This window comes from Grammomys surdaster, unplaced genomic scaffold (assembly GCF_004785775.1).
Source record: "Grammomys surdaster isolate TR1022 unplaced genomic scaffold, NIH_TR_1.0 362, whole genome shotgun sequence".
Lineage (NCBI taxonomy): Eukaryota > Metazoa > Chordata > Mammalia > Rodentia > Muridae > Grammomys > Grammomys surdaster.
This window is the reverse complement of record NW_021604781.1, coordinates 4,686,974-4,706,034: the sequence shown is the minus strand read 5'-3', so window position 1 is coordinate 4,706,034 and position 19,061 is coordinate 4,686,974. Positions and strand designations below refer to the sequence as shown.

At 44.2% G+C, this 19,061-nt stretch overlaps 1 protein-coding gene across 2 annotated transcripts in view; it reads left to right on the top strand.

The window, feature by feature from the left end:
- Stard13 (StAR related lipid transfer domain containing 13) overlaps positions 1–19,061 on the top strand; it is a 161,054-nt gene that overhangs the window by 40,156 nt on the left and 101,837 nt on the right. The window lies entirely within an intron of this gene.

Genomic DNA, 19,061 nt, shown 5'->3' with positions numbered 1-19,061 from the left:
TAAGTAAAACATTTATCATGTCAGTATGAAGATTTGAGTTTGGATCCCCAGAACCTGTGTAAAGCAGGTATGGTAGAATGCATGATTCCCATGTTCCTATGGAGAGATAGGAGACTGGGGCAGAAGAATCTTTGAAAACTTGTGGCCCTGCTAGCCTGATATACAGAGGTGAACAAGAGACCCAGTCTCAAACATGGTAGAAGGTAGTGACTGATGCCAAGGCTGTCCTATAACAGGCACACAGTGTTGATGCATACATACACCACACACACACACACACACACACACATACATACACTTTCTCTCTTATGCACACATTTCCACACATAGAGAAAGACAAAGACACTTAAATAAAGTACAAACCAGTGAAGAAGACTGAAATATTCAGGATAATCTACTTGAATTTCTACTTGTCAAAAGATGACAGTAATTTAATTTCTAAAAATTAGCACTCAGGAAGCTAGCAACCCATCAGGCATGATTCTCTGGGTCCTCGAGGACTAGTGAACCTTCAGAAGGGCTTTGCTCACTGACCCCCCCCCCAAAGTCAAATCTAAAATAATGCCAGTGTCAGGAGATTTAAGCCAATAAAGACCCTCTCCTTCCTGTGTCCACAAAGATGTGCCTTCTTGGCCTCTTCCTGGTGCTCAGTGCTTCAGCCACCATATTGCTAAGGAAATGGGGTAGAGACACTCCCAAAGAAGCCTGTTGCTGTGAGCATCTGCTTTAGTACTCAAAAGTTTTAAAACTTCTGGGAATCCGCAAAGGATCAAGTGGGATAAAGTGCTGAGATGAACTGCTCAGGCCAGGTTCTCCTGCATTCAGAGGTCCCTGCATCCTTCAGTCCTTTGTGATGTATTCATGGAAGGCTTAGCATGGGTGAGAAGCTAGTCCTGCTCCTTGTCAAGTTAGAGGGGAGTGCAAAGCAGGCTCCTCTCAGAGGCTTTGGATCCCTCCTTCCTGGCCAGCCATAAATCTGGCCTTCCGACTGAGTGGTGCAGAGAAGGATTTCATGTCTATGAGTCAAAAGCCTGTTGTAGTTTGACTTTTGACCCACTTGGGTAATATTTGCACTGGTCACTCAAACTGAGAGACTGGCTTCTTGTCACTTTTCTGCCTTGGTCCCGGGCCCCTCCATGCCTCAGTTACTTCTTTCACGATCCTTCAGGTAGAGGTGCCACCCTCATTTGGGACTCCAGTCTCAGGTTAAAACAGTTTTATCTGTTTAGTAGATAGGGTTAAGCCTCTTACGATGTATTTATGTCCCAGAACCATAGCAATTTCTTTAAAGCACCCTTAAATCATAAGAAAACAATGTAGTTTGCTCCTATTAGCCATCGGGGATTGTTCTAGGACTCCCGCTTGCAGATTTTCAAACCTTGAGTTCCTGGTATTAAATAGGATACTGTTGTCTAGAACCTATGCACATTGGCTCACAGGCTTTAGTCTCTAGATGGCTTTGATACTTAATGTAGCGCAAATACTACAAAAGTAGCTATCAAGCTAAAACAAGCACAAGAAGAATGCCTATTCTAAACAGGCAAAATCATTTTCCTGATTGTTTCCCATCCATGACTGGATGAATCTGCAGGCTGGAGCACATAGATATGGGGAAAGGTTTATTTATTACTAATAATTATATCTACCTGCTTTAGAGATTGAACGCTGATAGAATGCTGCAGGGTCCCATTGAAAACTGGAAGCTGATTGGCTGCTGCTGTTCTTGTTCTCTGTTGCAAGCTAATTCTCATGATGCATCTGCCATTGTCCGGTGTGGCCTCTGGGAAAGGACTGTCAAGAGGGAAGGTCTCCAGTCAGACGTGCTAACTACTCTGGATTCAGTTTGTCAGTATCTGACAGCATCCTGGTGTAACTGTAAATCTCTCAAAGTTTAAAATATCCCACGGTGCCCTGTGGGTTTCCCACAGTGCTCCAAGTGCCCTGGTGCCCATTTGGGGAATGGAGGGTTTAAATGTCACCATTTTTTCAACTTTTTTATAAAAAAAAATATTTAATTTCATGTGTATTGGTATTTTACCTGCATGTATGTCTGTGTGCGGGTGTTGGATCTCCTAGAACTGTAGTGAGCTCCCATGTGGGTGCTGGGAATTGATTGCAGGTCCTTCTTAATCACTGAGCCATCTCTCCAGCCTTTAAACGTCCCTATTTCTGTTTAAATCAGTCTACTTTGAGATTTTCTTTGAAACCTAAGGAAGACATTTTCTGAGCTTTCCCCCCCTAATTCTTGCAGCAGTAGCTAAAATGCTTAGACTATAGAAAAGTAAGAAATGCAAATCAATCCTTACAGATTAGCCAGGTGTGGTAGCAGCACATGCCTTTAATCCCAGAGGGAGGCAGAGGCAGCGGCAAAAAGGGGCTAGCCTGGGTCACCCGAAGCGTTCATGGCAGGGAGCAGGTGTTCAGCAACTGCTGCTTGAAACAGCAGGTCAACTGTGTGGTTGTTTCTGGTGTGTGATGGCAAGCCTCTAGCAGCAACAACAACAACAAAAAAGAATAAAATTATTAACCAAGTGCTTGGGTGTATATAGTTAAATACTCTGGCCTGTGATCTTCGTGATGGAGCAGAGTCCCCCTCACCTGTAGGTCTCCTTTCCTTTATTTTATTGTTTAGGTTCAGTTGGCGAACTGCAGTCTGAAAATAACAAAGGGGAAAATTCAGAAGCAAGCACTGATGCCGTATAATCTTATTATAATGATTTAGTGTAATCATTGTTAATCTTTTTTTTTTTCTGTTAAATGGTCATCCTGAGCAAGGGTCTTTCTTGGAAGTCATCCCGTGGGGAATGAGATGTGCTGAGATGGCTCGCAGCTGGGGGGTTGCTTCAGATAAAATCCAGAAGTCTCAAGAAACAAACAAACAAACAAAAAACCCACAGGGCTAGGAGTCAGAAAGAGCCACGAATCCCAGGTGGTCATGTGGTCAGAGCTGTTCTAAGGAATGGATCACTTTCCCTTCTGTGGACCAACATAGAGTTCAGTGCCTGAGGGGATGGGTGGATGGGGTGAGGGGAGAATGGTGGAAGTTGTTTATGGTGCGATCTTTAAACCCAGCAGGCACTCTCCCCATGTCTGCTCTCCTCCAGTCTCTTACAACAGCCAGCCTTCCAATGTCCAAACGTTGGCGTTGGCAGGGAAGGCAGCCAAGGGGAGTCCTATGAGACTCTGTAGAACTCTTCAGGCTGTGATGTCCCATCAGCCACTGGCGCTGTAGTACCCCTGAGCCTTGTCTCCCCTGTTTTTGAGTAGTGTGTCACCAGTGGCTTCCCATTACTGTCCCTGGCCTTCTTACTATTGAATTTGTTCTTTACCTGACACAAATTCTGTCTTTTATGGTTTAGGGGATGGGAGGACCACTCAAGGGGATTCTTGGGATGAAAATCTTTCCATTTTAAACCTGTAGCTCATCCTCTGTATGGCTCAACCTCCTGTCTTCCTAAATCAGTGTTGCAGTCTCTCCAGTAGAAAATACATGGGATTTGATTTTTGGTTTTCGGTTTGTTTGCTTGTTTGTTGTTGTTTTTTTTTTTTTCTTCTTCTTCTTCTTCCTTAAATACTCGGAGCATTGAGAGTTTGCCTGTCTTATGCTTTTGTCGTTCTGGAATTCCTGGCGAGAGTCTAGTGTCACACAGCTGTGATATAAGTTGAGACCTAAGCTCCACAGTGTGCAGCTGGCACATCTTCAACTGTACCCAAGAGTACACTCTGTGAACAAATGAGCAGAGGTGACTTTGGGTATCCTAATGGGCAAATAAACCAGGCTTGACAGGAGATAGTACATACAGCTTTCAGACGAATCAACATGAGAGTAACAGGAAGTAGGCTAAGATTTCAGCAAGAGGGAATTCCCGAGCATCAAAGAACAACCCTTGACCGGAAGGAAGGAGGTTGTAAAGTGGGGTGGGGGTGGGGGAATGTGAGTATAGCTTTTAAAAGATTATGAAATCTCTACTCTCAAAAGCATGAACTGTCAGAGTGTCTTGGTTTAAAATGATTTTTTTCTAAAATAAGAGAGGGTGGAAAGAGTGATTCTGGAGGCAGAGCTTAGGGGCTTGCCACAAAGAGTCTTCCAAGCAGTTCCCCTTGATAGGCCACACCCTAGTCTCCTTTCTGTCAAGGTGAGAAGAACGAACGTGCCCTGGCTATTTATTCTCTGCCCACATTGAGAAGTTTGAGATAGAGGGGTCACAGCTTTGACAGGCAACACATGGTGATGTCACAACAGTGGTGACTTTTCTCACCTGGGATTGATTTGGGGACACTGATGCTGGGTGAATTCTTGTCACAGTCCCCACTGAAGAATGAAGGCTCCAGGCCTTCAGCCATCTGCTCACAATAATGGCAGATTCACTTTCAGATCCCATGACCTCTCAGGGTGTTCTTGCTGGGGTTCTCAAGGTCTGGGGTGAGTGCAGGCAGGGTCACCTCAACCTCTGCGGGGTTCACTGGGGTTTGTCTCTGCTCTGGTTCTGGCAGCAGACAACTCCCAGCCACTCTCCAAAAGAGCCTTCACATTGTAAACCCATTAAGGCTTGACTCCCTGGGGACAACAAAGAGAACTAACTGCCTTTTGAATGTGGGTTGTGTGGGGACCGCAGCAGTGCCTTCTGGCACTCGGGCTTGTCCTCATGGCCAGGGTGATCTGTAGGGAAAGTTACAGGCTTCTGAGGGGATATTTTCACAGGTTCTCCAAACAAAAGGCTCTTTCTTTCCACTCTGTCCAACTCTTTCGCTAATTAACTGAGCCTAGTGGAAAGCAGGCCACTTCTGCAAAGAGACTCGCAGCCCTGCGTGCACGTGTGCTTCGGGGTCCTGATGGTTTTGTTTTGTTTGTCTGGGAAGGCACTGAGAATGCCTTGTTTGGGGAGCTGGTAGCTAGGCTGCCTGCAGATTGTCACCGGGCACCTCGTTTTTTCTAGTAATTTCCCCCATATGCATAGTCTAGCCAGCTGTGCTCCCATGGCAGACAAGGTAAGCACTTTGTCTCCATCACCCAGTCCCCTCCTGCGATTGCTCCTCAGGGTCCATTGACTTCGTGACACTCCTGTGCCTCATCTCACTGACTTCTGTTTACTACTGCCTTGTTGTCACTGGTTAAGGAGTCCCTTCCCAGCCCATCTGTCTTAAATTACTCTGCTGTTTACTTTCCGGCCCAGGGCCCTCTCCTTTGTATTCAGAAAGGAGGACCTGGAAGCTCATTAGGCTCCAGGCAGTTTTTATTCCAGCGTTGGTGCCTTTTGGTGCTTGCCTCTGCTCAGACAAAGTTTGCCAGAACCTGGTAGCCTTCTGGACTTGTGGCTGAACCTTTCAAAACTTAACTTTCAACACTGCCTTTTTTTCTTTCTTCTTTCCCTGTTTTGTAATGTTTATAACTAAGGATTGTGGAGTTTTGAAAGAGCATTGAATCTTGTTTGTTTTATTCATGAGCATGTCCTTGACCTTGAGAATACGTGTAAATCTGACTTAATCAGTATTGAATCAAGATTTCTTATTTGTTTCTGTTTAGGGCCGTTTGGTTATGAGACTTGGGGTTGGGGGGGAAGCTCTTCACAGGCCTCTAGTGGACATGCAGCAGAACTGTTGAAATCTCACATTCAAACATGTTGGACCTTGGTGTGGAATTAGGCAATCACAGAAACTCATTCTTTGCTGGTATTTCAATTAAAGCTAAGTAACTGCATTTGCATTAAAGGCAAAGAAATACGAGTGACCAGAATCAAATTCGTGTTTGCCTTTGGCAGATCACTAACTACCTAGTTGTCAACCTCTGCCTGCTGCATATTTATTTTGGCTTTTCTTTGTGTGCATATGGGTTTGGGGGCCCACGGGTCACAGAGTAGCATATAAAGGTCAGAGGGTAACTTGCAGGAGTCAGTTGTCCCCTCCTCCCTGTCCATCACATGGGTTCTGAAAAAAAATAAAAAGGAAAGGAACCTGCCTGGTCGTAGGTATGGTGGAAGAGAAAGTTTATTGTTGACATATGGAAGAAGGCAGGGACATCTGGGAGACTCCAGAGTGGACGTGACCCTGTGCCATTTGAGGTGTGGGGGAAGGGAAGCGAGAGGGGAGAGAGAGAAACCAGGTGTAGCAGCCAAGAAGCCTAAAGGTATAAAATGGGAGTGGGTAACCAAAATGGATGTGGGTGTGGGTAATCAAAATGGATAGGAAAGGGAATCTGGAGGAAGGGCAGCCCAGCCAATGGGCTGGAGAATTCAAGGTAGGGGGTGGGGCATACCAGCCAGCCCGGAGGGCCCTGTAACACTGGGGATGCTGGGAGAACCTGGAAGCCTCTGCTTTGATATGTTAAATAGGTACCTCAGCCATTTGTCTAGGATTTGAAACAGGTTCCAGTCCTGGCAACAAATGCCTCTTCCCTCCAGCCTTCTCTCTCACCCCGTACAGTTATGACTTACCAAAGACTTTTGCTACCTACAGATCAGTACAGAGTCTTATTTCATAAAAGCGACTTAAGTGGAACGCCACCTTATAATGTCAAGTTTACTGCATTCTGAATTCATTTTGCCCAACGTGGATGAAGTCTTTGAAATTCCTGTTATTTTAACAGATTTGTGGTCTGAATGCTTCACCTCAAATAAGCTGAAAAAAAAAAAAACACAAGCCCCTGTCAAGAGATATGTGAAGAGTCATTATGCAGAAAGAGCCCCACCCTTCCCCAACGCCTGAATCCCACCCCCAGCATGCAGTGATTTTCCATGAGGGCACCCTTACTCTTCATGCTTCTGTGCCTCGATTTCATGTTTCCTTTGCCTGAGTAATTCCATCCTTCCACCACCTAACCCACCCGGCAAAATCCTTCATATCTGTACACATCCAAATCAAATAGTCTTTGTTTGTTTCTTTCTTTCCTTCCTTTCTTTTGTTCTTTTTTTTTTTTTTTTTTGGGCATTTCTAACACACACACAGTAATGGATTCTGCACCAATGTTGTATATTTACTGTATGATAAAGTTAGTTTATAAAGAGGCTGTTTCTTTCTAAGGATGGGGCCATGGACTTCATGTGGCCTGGTATGATATATTTTGACAAATGATTATGTTCACAATGTCCTCTGTACCCTGGCATTTAGTGAAGGTTTCTTTGAAGTGGAGTGCTTATCCTTGGTAAATAGTCAGGGTAAGGTGTTGCATTTCATCTTAGTGTGTGTGTGTGTGTGTGTGTGTGTGTGCACTCAGGTGCCCTTGGAGCCCCAAAGAGGGCATGGGGTCTCCTGGAACTGAAGTTAAAAGCAGTTGTCTGATGGGCACTGGAAACTGAACTCAGGTCCTCTGGAAGAGCATCATTTGAATGAGAATGCCCGGGTCTTCTGGGAAAGCAGCCAGTACTCTTAAACCTTTGCAGTATCTCTGTAGCCCACACATCTTGTGTTTAGGCTGAAGGTCTGCATGCAGCATCCTCACTTCCTCTGCTTACCTCCTTCCTCCATGGCCATTTCAGACTTAAAATGAGATTAAAGGCTTAAGTTAACTGTTTTATGGTGGTTGTGATTGAACTCTTAGCTGAAATTAAAATAAAGTTCTTCCTTAGCACCGGGCAAGAAGAAGATGTCAAGCAACTCTGCTGTTGATAAACTTTGTTTGAATGATGGAATACTGGCATCCCAGCTACATCAAAATCCATCCTCTTTCTTTAATCTATTAAGTTGAAAGGAGTGGGGATGAAGGGTAGGTTAATCCAGCAATGAGCCAGTGGGTTAACTGGTTGTGAGACCCTCACCAGAACTCCACCGTGCTGGCTCCCCAGCTCAGTCTCCCCAGCCATCGGGGCTGAGAAATGCCATTAACGTCTCTGTGGTTAAGAGCATTGGCTGTTCTTACAGAGGACCTGAGTTCAGTTCCCAGCATCCATACGGTAGCTCACAACCATCTGTAACTCTAGTTCTAAGAGATCTGACACCTTCTTCTGGGCTCCTCAGACACTAGGCACACACACATATGGTACACTGCTACACTGGGGTCCAAGCTCTGAACAAATGAAATTTGGAGAACAGATCAAATCATAACAAATAGCTTGGGGTAGCTGTCTAACTGAAAAATCAAAGGTCCAGTAAATGACATATTTACACTTTACTCAGAAAGATGGGTTTAGAAGAAATGGACAGGCAGGATGATGTCTTACATTTTATACATACTGCATTACGGTCCATGGTACGATTATTTTCTGAAGGAGCAGAGTTAGAGTCAAGCTGGCTCCATTCCAATTTTCCTTGGACTGTGGCAAGATTGGTTTAGGGATGGCCCTGTGACTCTGACTGTTAAAAATAGAAGCAAATGAGTTCTCATCCAGACAGAGGATCTAAGAGCTTGTGTATAAATGTTGTGTTCCATTCCCACTATTACGGAGGCTACTAAGAAGAAGTCTGCTTCCACAACTGTAGTCAGCCTGGAAGAAATGAAGTCAGTCTAAAGAAATGCTGGTATCTCTCATTCTGTCTGACTATTGAAACAATGAAATCCAAAAGAAATGGGAATTTCCCCAGGAATCTCCTGATGGGAGAAGAAAAAGGCCCCTGCCAGAGGGGACTTATCTTCCTGAAACAGATGAGACTAGAGCCCAGACAAGGATGGGTCAGTGATGGGTGGGACCACACCTTGATTAGATGTGTTTATTTTTGGCCTTCATTTAAACTGTAAGCTCACTTTAGAATGGACTTGGGGGATTCTCTGAATTTCTTTGTCACACTTTCCAATGTGGCCACATTGAATATGTCTCCCCTCCCTTCCCCCCTCTTCCCCCGCCCCCCCCCGCTCCCCCTCCCCCCCCTCCACCTCCTCCTTCTCCCCTTTTAATTGGCTTATTGAGGATAGGTACCTGGACCTGTCTTGGGGCACAGGTTGCAAACCCCAGTGCACCTCCCCCCACCCAAGTTTGATGACACTATGAAGGACTAAGATGGGCCACATTCTACTGCCAGTCTTTGGTGAACATACAGAGAAATGTGCTCTCATTGCGATAGCTGCTACGATTTGGGGCTTATTTGTTACTGAACCATAACTTGGCCTGTCATAATAGAGAAAATAAGATAGAACTGTTTCCAAGATCTAAGTCAGAGGAAAAAGAAATGATGATATCTGTAAAAACTGAAATGAAAACCTAGAAAGCTTAAAGCATTATCCTCACCCCATGAAGAAACAATATTGTTCATCTTTGTTTCCATCTGTAGTTTCTAGGTTACATTCAGACAACTGGTCAACCAACTTCCTCTGCTTTAGGGCCGTATCTGTTATTGTACATAACTATTAACTTTGCTTTCTACCAGGAACTCAAATATACTTTGAATCACACATTTTTCCCCAGAATGGAAAATATGATGGAGTTCAACCAAGCCTGGGGTGGGGGGTGGGGCACTTTGGCTCAACTGTCTCTATGGACATCTCTGAGCAAACTTGAAATCTATAAAATTCTTAACTCTAAGAATATTACTGGTTCATGTTTAGTGACCATCTGATATCCCCAGGCACTCCCCTGAGTGCTTAGATGTGTGAACTCATTCATTCCAACTTACCTGACGTAAGTGTTACTGCTATCCCCCTCTGTGTAGGGCACACACAGGGAACATTGCCCGTAGTGGTGAATGCCAGATATAAGCCTAAGCAAGGAGACTGAGAACCACACTAACTTTTCTAGATAGAAGTTTGAAAGACATGTACCACCAATGAGCTCCCAAAATGTCTGGGCTGTCTTCACCTTTGTTTTATGATAGCAATGTGAAACATCACAGTAGAGGAGGCAGGGTCAGAGCTCAGTGTTACCAGGCACTGTCTGAACTTCTGTCCTCAGATAACTTAATATCTCGCTCCAGACTCTCAGCACTGCCAGTAAGTGCTGGGTAATCGAGGACGAGCTGGATGGCTTCCACCAAGCTTGCTTTGTTTTTTTTTTTTTTTTTTTTTTAAGCTATCAGATCTGAACTTAATTAATCTACGGCTTGTTTTCAGAAATGAAATTCTCTAGTAATCCCAAGAAGAAAATAGTTTCCTCTCCCCCTGATCCCTATGAAAGTTATTGTACTTACCAATCATTTAATTTATCAGTGTTTCACAGGCTGGTGACCAACATGAAATTAATCCCATCTTCGGAAGACTCAGCCTGGGAACAGGAACAGATTTTAGCAGAGAGACCAGGGGGCTGTTTTTTTTTTTTTTTAAGAGGACCAAAGATGTTTTCTCTGTGATGTTTTCCATTACCAGAGAAGAGCGTTGAACATTTTGCTGGTTGCTAAGAATTTCAGTGGGCTGAGAATTTTTAGGGCCTTGCTATTTATATGTATGAAGACAGCACAGATTGAGTGCCTTCTCCCATCTTTATCTGTAATACAGATCTATGAAGATACAGGAAAGCAGGGACACTATAAAAATGAACAGAAATGGGACCAGAAAAGGGCATCAGGAAATGCCCTGGAAATGTTCTGCATCTGTTAGTGCTTCCTGGACACAAAAAAAGGTGCTCATGTGGAGGTGACAGCCTGGGACTCAGAAGGGGCTAGCCTTTAGTTTCCATTTTGAAACTACTTAAAGTTTTTATTAGTTACAGCAAAGTATAGGCCACAGAAAATTATCTCCACCATGTTCTTATAAAGATTCATTTTTATCTTATTCATGTGTATATCTGTGCAGAGTGTGCATGTAGTGCTCATGGGGCCAGAAGAGGGCATCAGATCCTCCGGAACCAGAGTTACAGATGGTTGAGTTACCATGTGGGTTCTGGGAACTGAACCCAGGTCCTCTGCAAGAGCAGCCAGTGCTCTTAACTGCTGGGCCACTTCTCCAGCTCTGGTTCCAGCATGTGTAACAATGTTTTTCAGTGCTGGCTTACGAAGAGCAGATACATTTCTTTTGGGGCAAACTGCTCTCCTCATGACGTATGAAAGGCCCAAAAGAGGAAAAGGGATCTCCTCAAAAGTGGCTCCACAGTGATGCAACATTCCCCAACTAGGTTGCACCTCTCAAGAGTTCCATCATCTCCCAAGGATCCTACCAGCAGAGTCAAAACCTTTACTAGGCAAATCTTTGGGAATACTGATCCAAACCATGTCTAATGGAGCTAGGATAGGCTGGGACAAACAAGTCATGCCTTGAGCCCAGGAATCCTTCCATGAAAGCATCTGTAGGTGCAGCACTGAGTGTCTTTTCTTTTTCTCCAGAACACTCGCTCTGTTATTGTATTCCTAGCCTGCTCACCTCTGAGCTGGGCAAAAGTATTTTTAAGTCATTATAAACAGTACTGCTTTGCAAGAAGCAATAGTCTTCATGTCTTAAAAGAAAAGTCTACAGCCAAAACCCTATGCTTCAAAAAAGGGACTTACAGTGGTCTTGTTTCCCTGCAAATAAGACTCTTCCCTGCTGGGGGGTTCCTACTTCTCCGAGCAGGCCCCTGGCTCCCGACTCTCTGACAGTAAGGACCACCTTGGAACTCAAACCCTCTGAGGTGTTTAGAAACTCATTTTTAACAGTTTGCAGTCTCTGTAGCGGCATTAACCATCGTAACAGAAGGAAAGAGTGTGTGTAAAGTTATGGAAAAGAAAGCTAAAGCTTGCGGTAAGTTCTAAAGTCGCTGGAGGGTCGTGGGAGCATACAGATGTTTCTGTCACTCAGCGCTGATGTTCTGCCTTTGAACTACTAGGGCATTACAGGAGAGAAGCTAATCTTTTGTGGCCAGCACAGCTTGCCTGTGTTGATAAGTGTGATTAACAATGCTAAAGTCAAATACATTAGCAAATGCCTTATAGCTGCCAGGAATGCTCATGGCCACCCACGCTTCACAGCTAAATAAGAAACACAAGTTTCAGGAGCCTGGGATTCCTAGATCCGTTGTATGTACATGCCTCCAGCTTTGATTTTCAAGTTGGTTTCAATCAAATCAGGGAGTGCTATTGTTAGAAAGCAGCTATATCTAAACCCCCAGATGAGGAATGTGCTTCTTTTGTTTGTGAGAGATGAAGTTTGCTTGATTTTCAGAATCTTCTATGGAGTCTGCAGGCTTCTCAAAATTTAAAAGTAGATTTTTAAAAATCTAGAAACGTCTTCACACAATCCAGTGCTTGTGCCTAACCCTCAATCAGAAGTCAAAAGTCAAGGGTCCTTAGGAAACTAGGTGAAGCAATAAGTCAGTCAGTGTTCCCAGCAAAGGGCCCAGCGTGCACAGGGAGCATCCTGCACCATGTGACCAGAGGCTTTGTTCTTTCTTAGCTGAAGCTTCATCGCTGGGGTCTATTGGCACGTTAGTTAGGGCAGGCTCTGTGCTCGAGGTGATAGCAGAATTTGTCTTTCTCTACCCAAGATAAAGGATATCCCTACTAAAATCTTGAATATAAAATTGAATTCTTACAAGTCCTGAGTCACTAGACAATAAAGGAGGAGAGGGCTAGACAGAGTTAGAACTGGGGTGCTCACACATGAAGGAAAGGGTGCAGGTTTCAGGAGGGGCTGATCTTGTCTTATTGCCTCAAATACTCTACATGACACTGGCTTGCCCAGGCAGGGAACTTACACTCTCTGCCTTACTGTGGACTTTCCCTGTTCTGGATGGCTGAATGCCAGAGCTTTCAGTGCATTCCCTACTACAAGACAGCTAAAAGAAACAAAAAAGTCAGCTTCACGAAGCACCACATGTGTACAAGAAAAGCTGACTTGATGGACAGGTTTTGTTTGTTTGTTGTTTTAAATCATCATATATACTTTGGGGTCTTTTGAAATGGAAAAACTTATTTATTTAGTTTCATGTATATAAATGTTTACCTGCCTGTATGTTTGTTTGCATAGCATATGCATGTAATGCCTGAGAAGGCCAGAAGAGGGCGCTGGATCCCCTGAAACTGAAGTTACAGATGGTTTTGAGCCACCATGTGGGGACTGGGAACTGAAGTCAGGTCTTCTGGAAGAGCAGCTTGTGCTTTTAACTGCTGAGCCATCTCTTCAGCCCCATGAAGTCATTCTCGTACCACAGAATTTCTTTTTCCGACTTTCCATATGTACTAGATAGTTTAGTTGATACAAGCTAGAGTTGTTTGGGGAAAAAAAAATATCAATTGAATAAAAGCCCCAACTAGATTTGTCTGTGGTGTGTTTTCATGATCTGTGACTGATGTAGGAGGGCCCAGCCCACTGTGGACAGACTCACCTCTAGGCAAGTGGTCCTGAGTTGTATGAGAAAGTATTCTAAGCAAGTGATGGGGAGCAAGCCAGTGAGCAGCACCCCTCCATGGCCTCCGACTGAGTTCCTGCCTCCAGGTTCCTGCCCTGGCTTCCCTCAGTAATGGACTTACAAGCTGTAATGTGAAATAAACACTTTCCTCCCCAGATTGTTTTTGGTATTAGCATTTTGTCACAGCAACAGAAACCTAACTAAGACACCATTCTAATACCCAAGACAGTTGACATTTTGTTGACAAGATTATTTTCAACATGTCTCCCCCTTTCTTTCTGGGTACTAATAAGCCAGCTTACATTGTGTAGCTTGTGGACTTTTACATAAATGACGGTAGAAAAACATACATGTCTACTGGAACATCCTGCAGAGGCACAAAACAGCACTGAGAAAGAAAGAAATTTAGTAATGGCTTGTTTTATAAGTTGGAGAAGGATAGCTTGTTTTGTGAGTCGGAGAAGGTAAAACACTGACCATAGGATCCAGGGAGCTGGTCTTTCGAGCACTCTGTTGGTGTGGCTTTGCTTGGTTCTGAACATTCCATGAAACGCGTGACACGCTACCTAAGTATGTCTGGTAACACACCTTGTTCTGAGGGTCCCAAGAACCACAAGCTGCGACCTGAAGATAGCTTTCAAGATCCTGGAGAGTATGGGAAGTCCCCAAGCGCCACCTGTGCACATTCCCATCAGCCTGCTCTTCCTGCAGGACCTAGGTAAACACGCATGTCAGTGCTGGCCTCTGGTGCACCCCAGCCTCCAGCTCTCACAGTTCTCTGCCTCCATGACCATGAAGTGACAGTAGAAGACAGTGTGTCACCTTTGGAGAGCAAATGAACTGACGGCTGCTTGTGTATGAGTCTGTACTTCCTCAGTTGTCTGAACCACTAGGAGAAGGGTCTACTGGAGAAGAACAGAAGCGTTAGATTACTAGCTGCAGGTGGGATCCCACTCCAGACAGGTACAGGCCTGCTTCTGAAGGCATTGGGGAGCAACACTACTTTCATGACCTGGCTCCCCAAAACCCACAATTCAGACTAGGGTAGGTACTCAACATTCACAGATCTGAGCTGTGAGCTTGCTTATTTGTTTATCTGAAAAACTCTGAGATGTATTGTTCAATCAACAGAATAAGGATGAAAACAGTACAAAAAGACAGATCTATTTAGGTGGGAATGTGTTCTCTTATAACATGGATATAACATGGAATGTGTTCTCATATAACATGGATAGTATGTGTGAATGTGTATATATGTACATATTTTACATGCATAAAATATGTGTGTTTATATGGGATATCCAGACTCAGCTGTGTGTTTATGTGCAACAAATTCAGAACACACAACATTTGTTTGGGGAGAAACTGCACTCAGTGGTTGTAAATAATAAGAATAGTCTGTTAAATTTTCAGTCTGTATTCTGAAGTGTTGAGAATTTAAAATGAGTGTTATTTTAAATTTTTGAACATTGTATGTACTATTTTCATTTTAAGACATTCTAAAGAAATATTTCAAATGTTTTTATTAGTTTTTAAAATGTGCCTGATATTCTTTGAAGATAAAAATAATTCATTAAAAATAAACACTCCATCCTATATGAGAACTATATCCCCTTACATTTAATTATACCCATAGACTATAACAGCAGTGTGGGCTATATTTCTAGCATTTGTTTTTATTTCTAATTCACTAATTACTTAGCATCTAAAAAAATCTAATTGTGATCAAAATTAACATCGCCTCTTTGGGCTCTCTGGTCAAGCAAACTGGAACGTTTCCTGGCTTTCTTCAATGTCGTGTGCTTTTCATACCCCTTCTGTCTGTAGTAGTGAGCTAAGTGGACCAACCTGGTCTCACACATTTGCCCATGAAGAAGTGGTAAGGGTCAGCTACTCCCTTGAAAACCTCCCAACCAAATCATACCCAACAGGACCAAATCCCTCCAGACACACAAAGACTTCATTCGTTTGTTTGACACAGGATCTCACTCCATAGCCCAGGCTGCCCTGAAACCCACTTTGTAGCCTTGCTGGTCTGAAACCTGTAGCAATTCCACCTCAGTTTCCCATGAGCTACCATGCCGGGCTGACACAGACGGTACTTAAGCAACAGGGACTATTACAACTCATTATCATGTTCGATCACCAGCACTGGTAAATTCATAAATAAACACATTCCAAATCAGTTCCTATGGACTATGTGCAGACTTGAAAATGCTCCAGCTGTTTGCTTTCCTTTTAGATGTTTCAACCGCAGCTGGAGGCCGACACAGAGATCCCAGTGGCAGATTCTATTACCCCAGAAGGCAGAATCAAGCAAGCAGAGTCCTTTGTACCTCAGGGCTGGGCAGAGACCATTAGATTTAGACAAAGACATGATGGTGATTACCAGGCAGTCAAAAACTTCACTGGACTGTCACATTGCAGTGTTGTAGAATTATTTATTCCCAGCCCGAGGTTTCTCCCCCACCTTTGGTATTTAAGTTCCCTGATGAAAGACACAAATGGCCTTTATATTTACAATAAACCTTAAACAGCACAATAGCCGGGCAGCTGCCTACCCTCCATGATGTTAGAATCCATTTCCCAATCGATAACCCTGAGTTACACTTCCTATTTACTATGCTTCATCTGGGCTGCTCTTAACTCCAATTGGCCAGCCGTTAGGGCCATGTTTTCATAGCTCACCTAACCCGTGGTAGCTTCTCCTTCCTCCTCCAAACCCATGGTGGCTTCTCCTTGTTGGTCTCCTCTAACCCCAAGCCCATGTATCCTAAACCCCACCTATGTCTCTTCTGCCCAGTTACTGGCTGTTGGCATCTTTGTTTACCAATCAGAAATAACTTCGGGGCAGGGTTTCTCAGCATCTACATGCATGCAGACTCTCTGGTCTTTGGGGCCCAAAATTAGCATTAGAATATGACAGCACACTCTCAGTAGTCAAGCCCTCTGCCCATCAAAACCCTCTTCTGAAGCCCAGAATCCTGGTTGTATGTGTGTGGGGTGGGGGATGAGGTGGGGGAGCTGTTGGCAGAGAGATGATAATAGCAATGCTGGCAACACCCTCCTATAGATTTCCATCTCTAGAATGAGTTGCAAACTTGGAACCCTTGGTTAGATGTGCCCTGTACTCTAAGTGAGAAGAACGTAAGTTGAGACCACAGGTGCTCAGACATTTAAAGATAGTTACAAGCACTGTAATCAGCTGTAAAACTACAGTTTGTAAAAACTACAGCTTGAATCAAACTCAGTCCTTTTGGTCCTATGTGATGTTTTCAAGATGCTGTCAGTGATGTGGTAAACAGCAGGTATTTGATGTGTAGGCCGAGCTCTGTCGCAAGCATTTTCTGTACAGTGGCCCACTTACTGTGTTCAACAGCCCTTCCAAGGCCACTGTTATTATCCCACTAACAAGGATCATAAGTCATTTGTCCAGGGTCACAGGCCTTGCCTTGCTTCCTGGGTCTTCATCCCAGCCCCTCCTTCTGGTCCGTCCTTCTCAGCCAAGCATTGATGGTTTCTGGATTCTCCTCCTCCCCACCAGAGTAGCTGTCCCTCCTCTGTCCACTCTGCTCGCTTTCCTCATGTCTTGCTTTTAGATAACAGCACGTTAACATCTGTAATTCAGACATCCAAAATCCGAACACTTTTGAGTGCCACTATGATAGAAAGTTCCATACCATGAAACTTTGTCCCCAGCACAGAACTATCAAAAGGATTCCATAAAAAATATACAGGCCACACGTATGATGTATATACGAGACATAATGAAATTTGTATTTAGACTTGGGTTCCATCCCCAGGATATCTCATCAGAAACATATACAAGTGCTTTGAGATCCGAAACAACACTGTTCCAAGATAGTGGGTACAGCGTATGTCCTCGTGAGCTCTCTGCTGTAGAGAGCTGGAGGCGTCCATCCTCAGTGGTGAATAGTATATGTACTTTGTATGTTGAAACAGTACAGAGGTATCTGTCAGAAAATTCACTTATCCTAGATTAGAGTAGCCTAGATAGAATAGATCAGATCAGGAGCAAGACAGACATATTTGAGGTTCTGATAAAAGTAGATGCGGAGCTTCCCCAGGTCTTTAGACAAGAACACAGACGGCATCGGAGTGAGGTGCCGTGCAGGGTAGGCAGCAGGAACTTTCCATCTCCTCTGCTTCCTCTTGGTCTGGAGTACACAGCTGCACAGCCAGACTTCCAGCACACAGCCCTGGTGCAGGAGGGACCCCTTGACTCAGAAACTTACTTCTTGCTAGCCACAACGAGCAAAGGCTTACAACACCATGTAGGGGCATTTACCCAAAAGGAACATGTGTTTTCATTCAAGGGATGTTTACAAACACCCTGGTTCTTGACTCAGCCCCAGTCAGCTGGATGACTTTCTCCAAGAGGAAGTGGGGAAGGGAGGGATTGGGGTGAGGAGAGAGTGGATCAGATCAGGGATCTAGGGACAAACCTTGTCTTCTTCCTTTCCAGTGAAGAAGCTACTAGGCCTACTTGAGGTAGCTGGTGTTCTAGTTTCAAGCCAAAGTCTTCACAGTAGTCCAACACTCCAACGCTTGGATTCAGAGTCCCCTATCTAACCCAGCGTTGAGTCTACCAATTGACCTGTTGTGTATAATTGCCTATAATGGGCGGTACAGTGGCTCCAGGATTCCATTGAGGGGGATTGAGGGGAAACTGAGGTACCAAAAGTTTACTACTCAGGGCCAGCAGGATGGCTCAGTTGATAAAATACCAGACTTGCAAGCATAAGGACCTAACTTCAAGTCCCAGAACCCATGTCAAAAAATCTGGGCATGGTATCCATTTTTAATCTCAGCATGGGGGGAAGCAGAAGTAGGTGGATCCCTGGCCAGCTAGTCTAGTCTACTTGGGAGATTACAGGCCAATGAGAAACATTTTCTCAATATATATATATGTATGTATTATATACGCATATGTAAATATATTATAAATGATACATATATGGAAAGTGCCTAAGAAACACTGGTTGTCCTGTGGCATACGCATGCATACCCCAAGTTCACTGTTGATTGTTCTCTGTGCCCAGTGCTTGCTGTGTATTTTCTCCTTGTAGAATCCACATACTGAAGCCTGAATATTACTCCCACAGCCCTTTTACCCTCCCCTCTCTCCATCACCTCCTGTGATAGTTAATTTGCTACCATCTTTCACCAGATGAAATATTTACATCGACTTAAAAAAATCTCTTATTGGAAAAGGACAATATGAAAGTTCAGTTGTAACAATTCTCTCATCACTGTTTAATCTCATGGCTGCCTGTGTGATATGGCGATTACTTCAAGCCTTTCGTGTTCACAGATACTGAGAAATAAAACTGAGACTCGATAACAAATTGGTGTGCTCATCATGGGGAAGGCTATTCCTCTGGCCCTCGGCATTTGTTAGCCACCTGGAGTTCCTTGTCTAGGTTGAGGCCTCCCTTCCACATCTGCGTGTCTATGCTATGTCCTTGCTTAGCTCACGGTTAAGGCAGCCTCGTTGGTGAGGCTTTATAGGTATGGCCTCTGACATGACTAGGAGACAATCTCACAGCAGACTCGCTGTTCTCTGCCTCTTACACTCTTTCCGCCCCCTCTAAAATGATTCCTCAGCCTGAGGTGTGGAAGTTGTGTTGTAGATGTATTGGGTTGTACTTATCTCATACCAAATGGTCAGCCCAGAAAGCATAGATATACAAGTACATTACACCAATGGAGTAGTTGCAGTAATGTATTTCAGAACACATACACACACACACAAATGTAACTACAATGATGGGGGGGAAGGAGGGAGGGAGGGAGAGAACAGGGAGGCGACGGAGAGATTGTCTCCTAGTCATGTCAGAGGCCATACCTATAAAGCCTCAC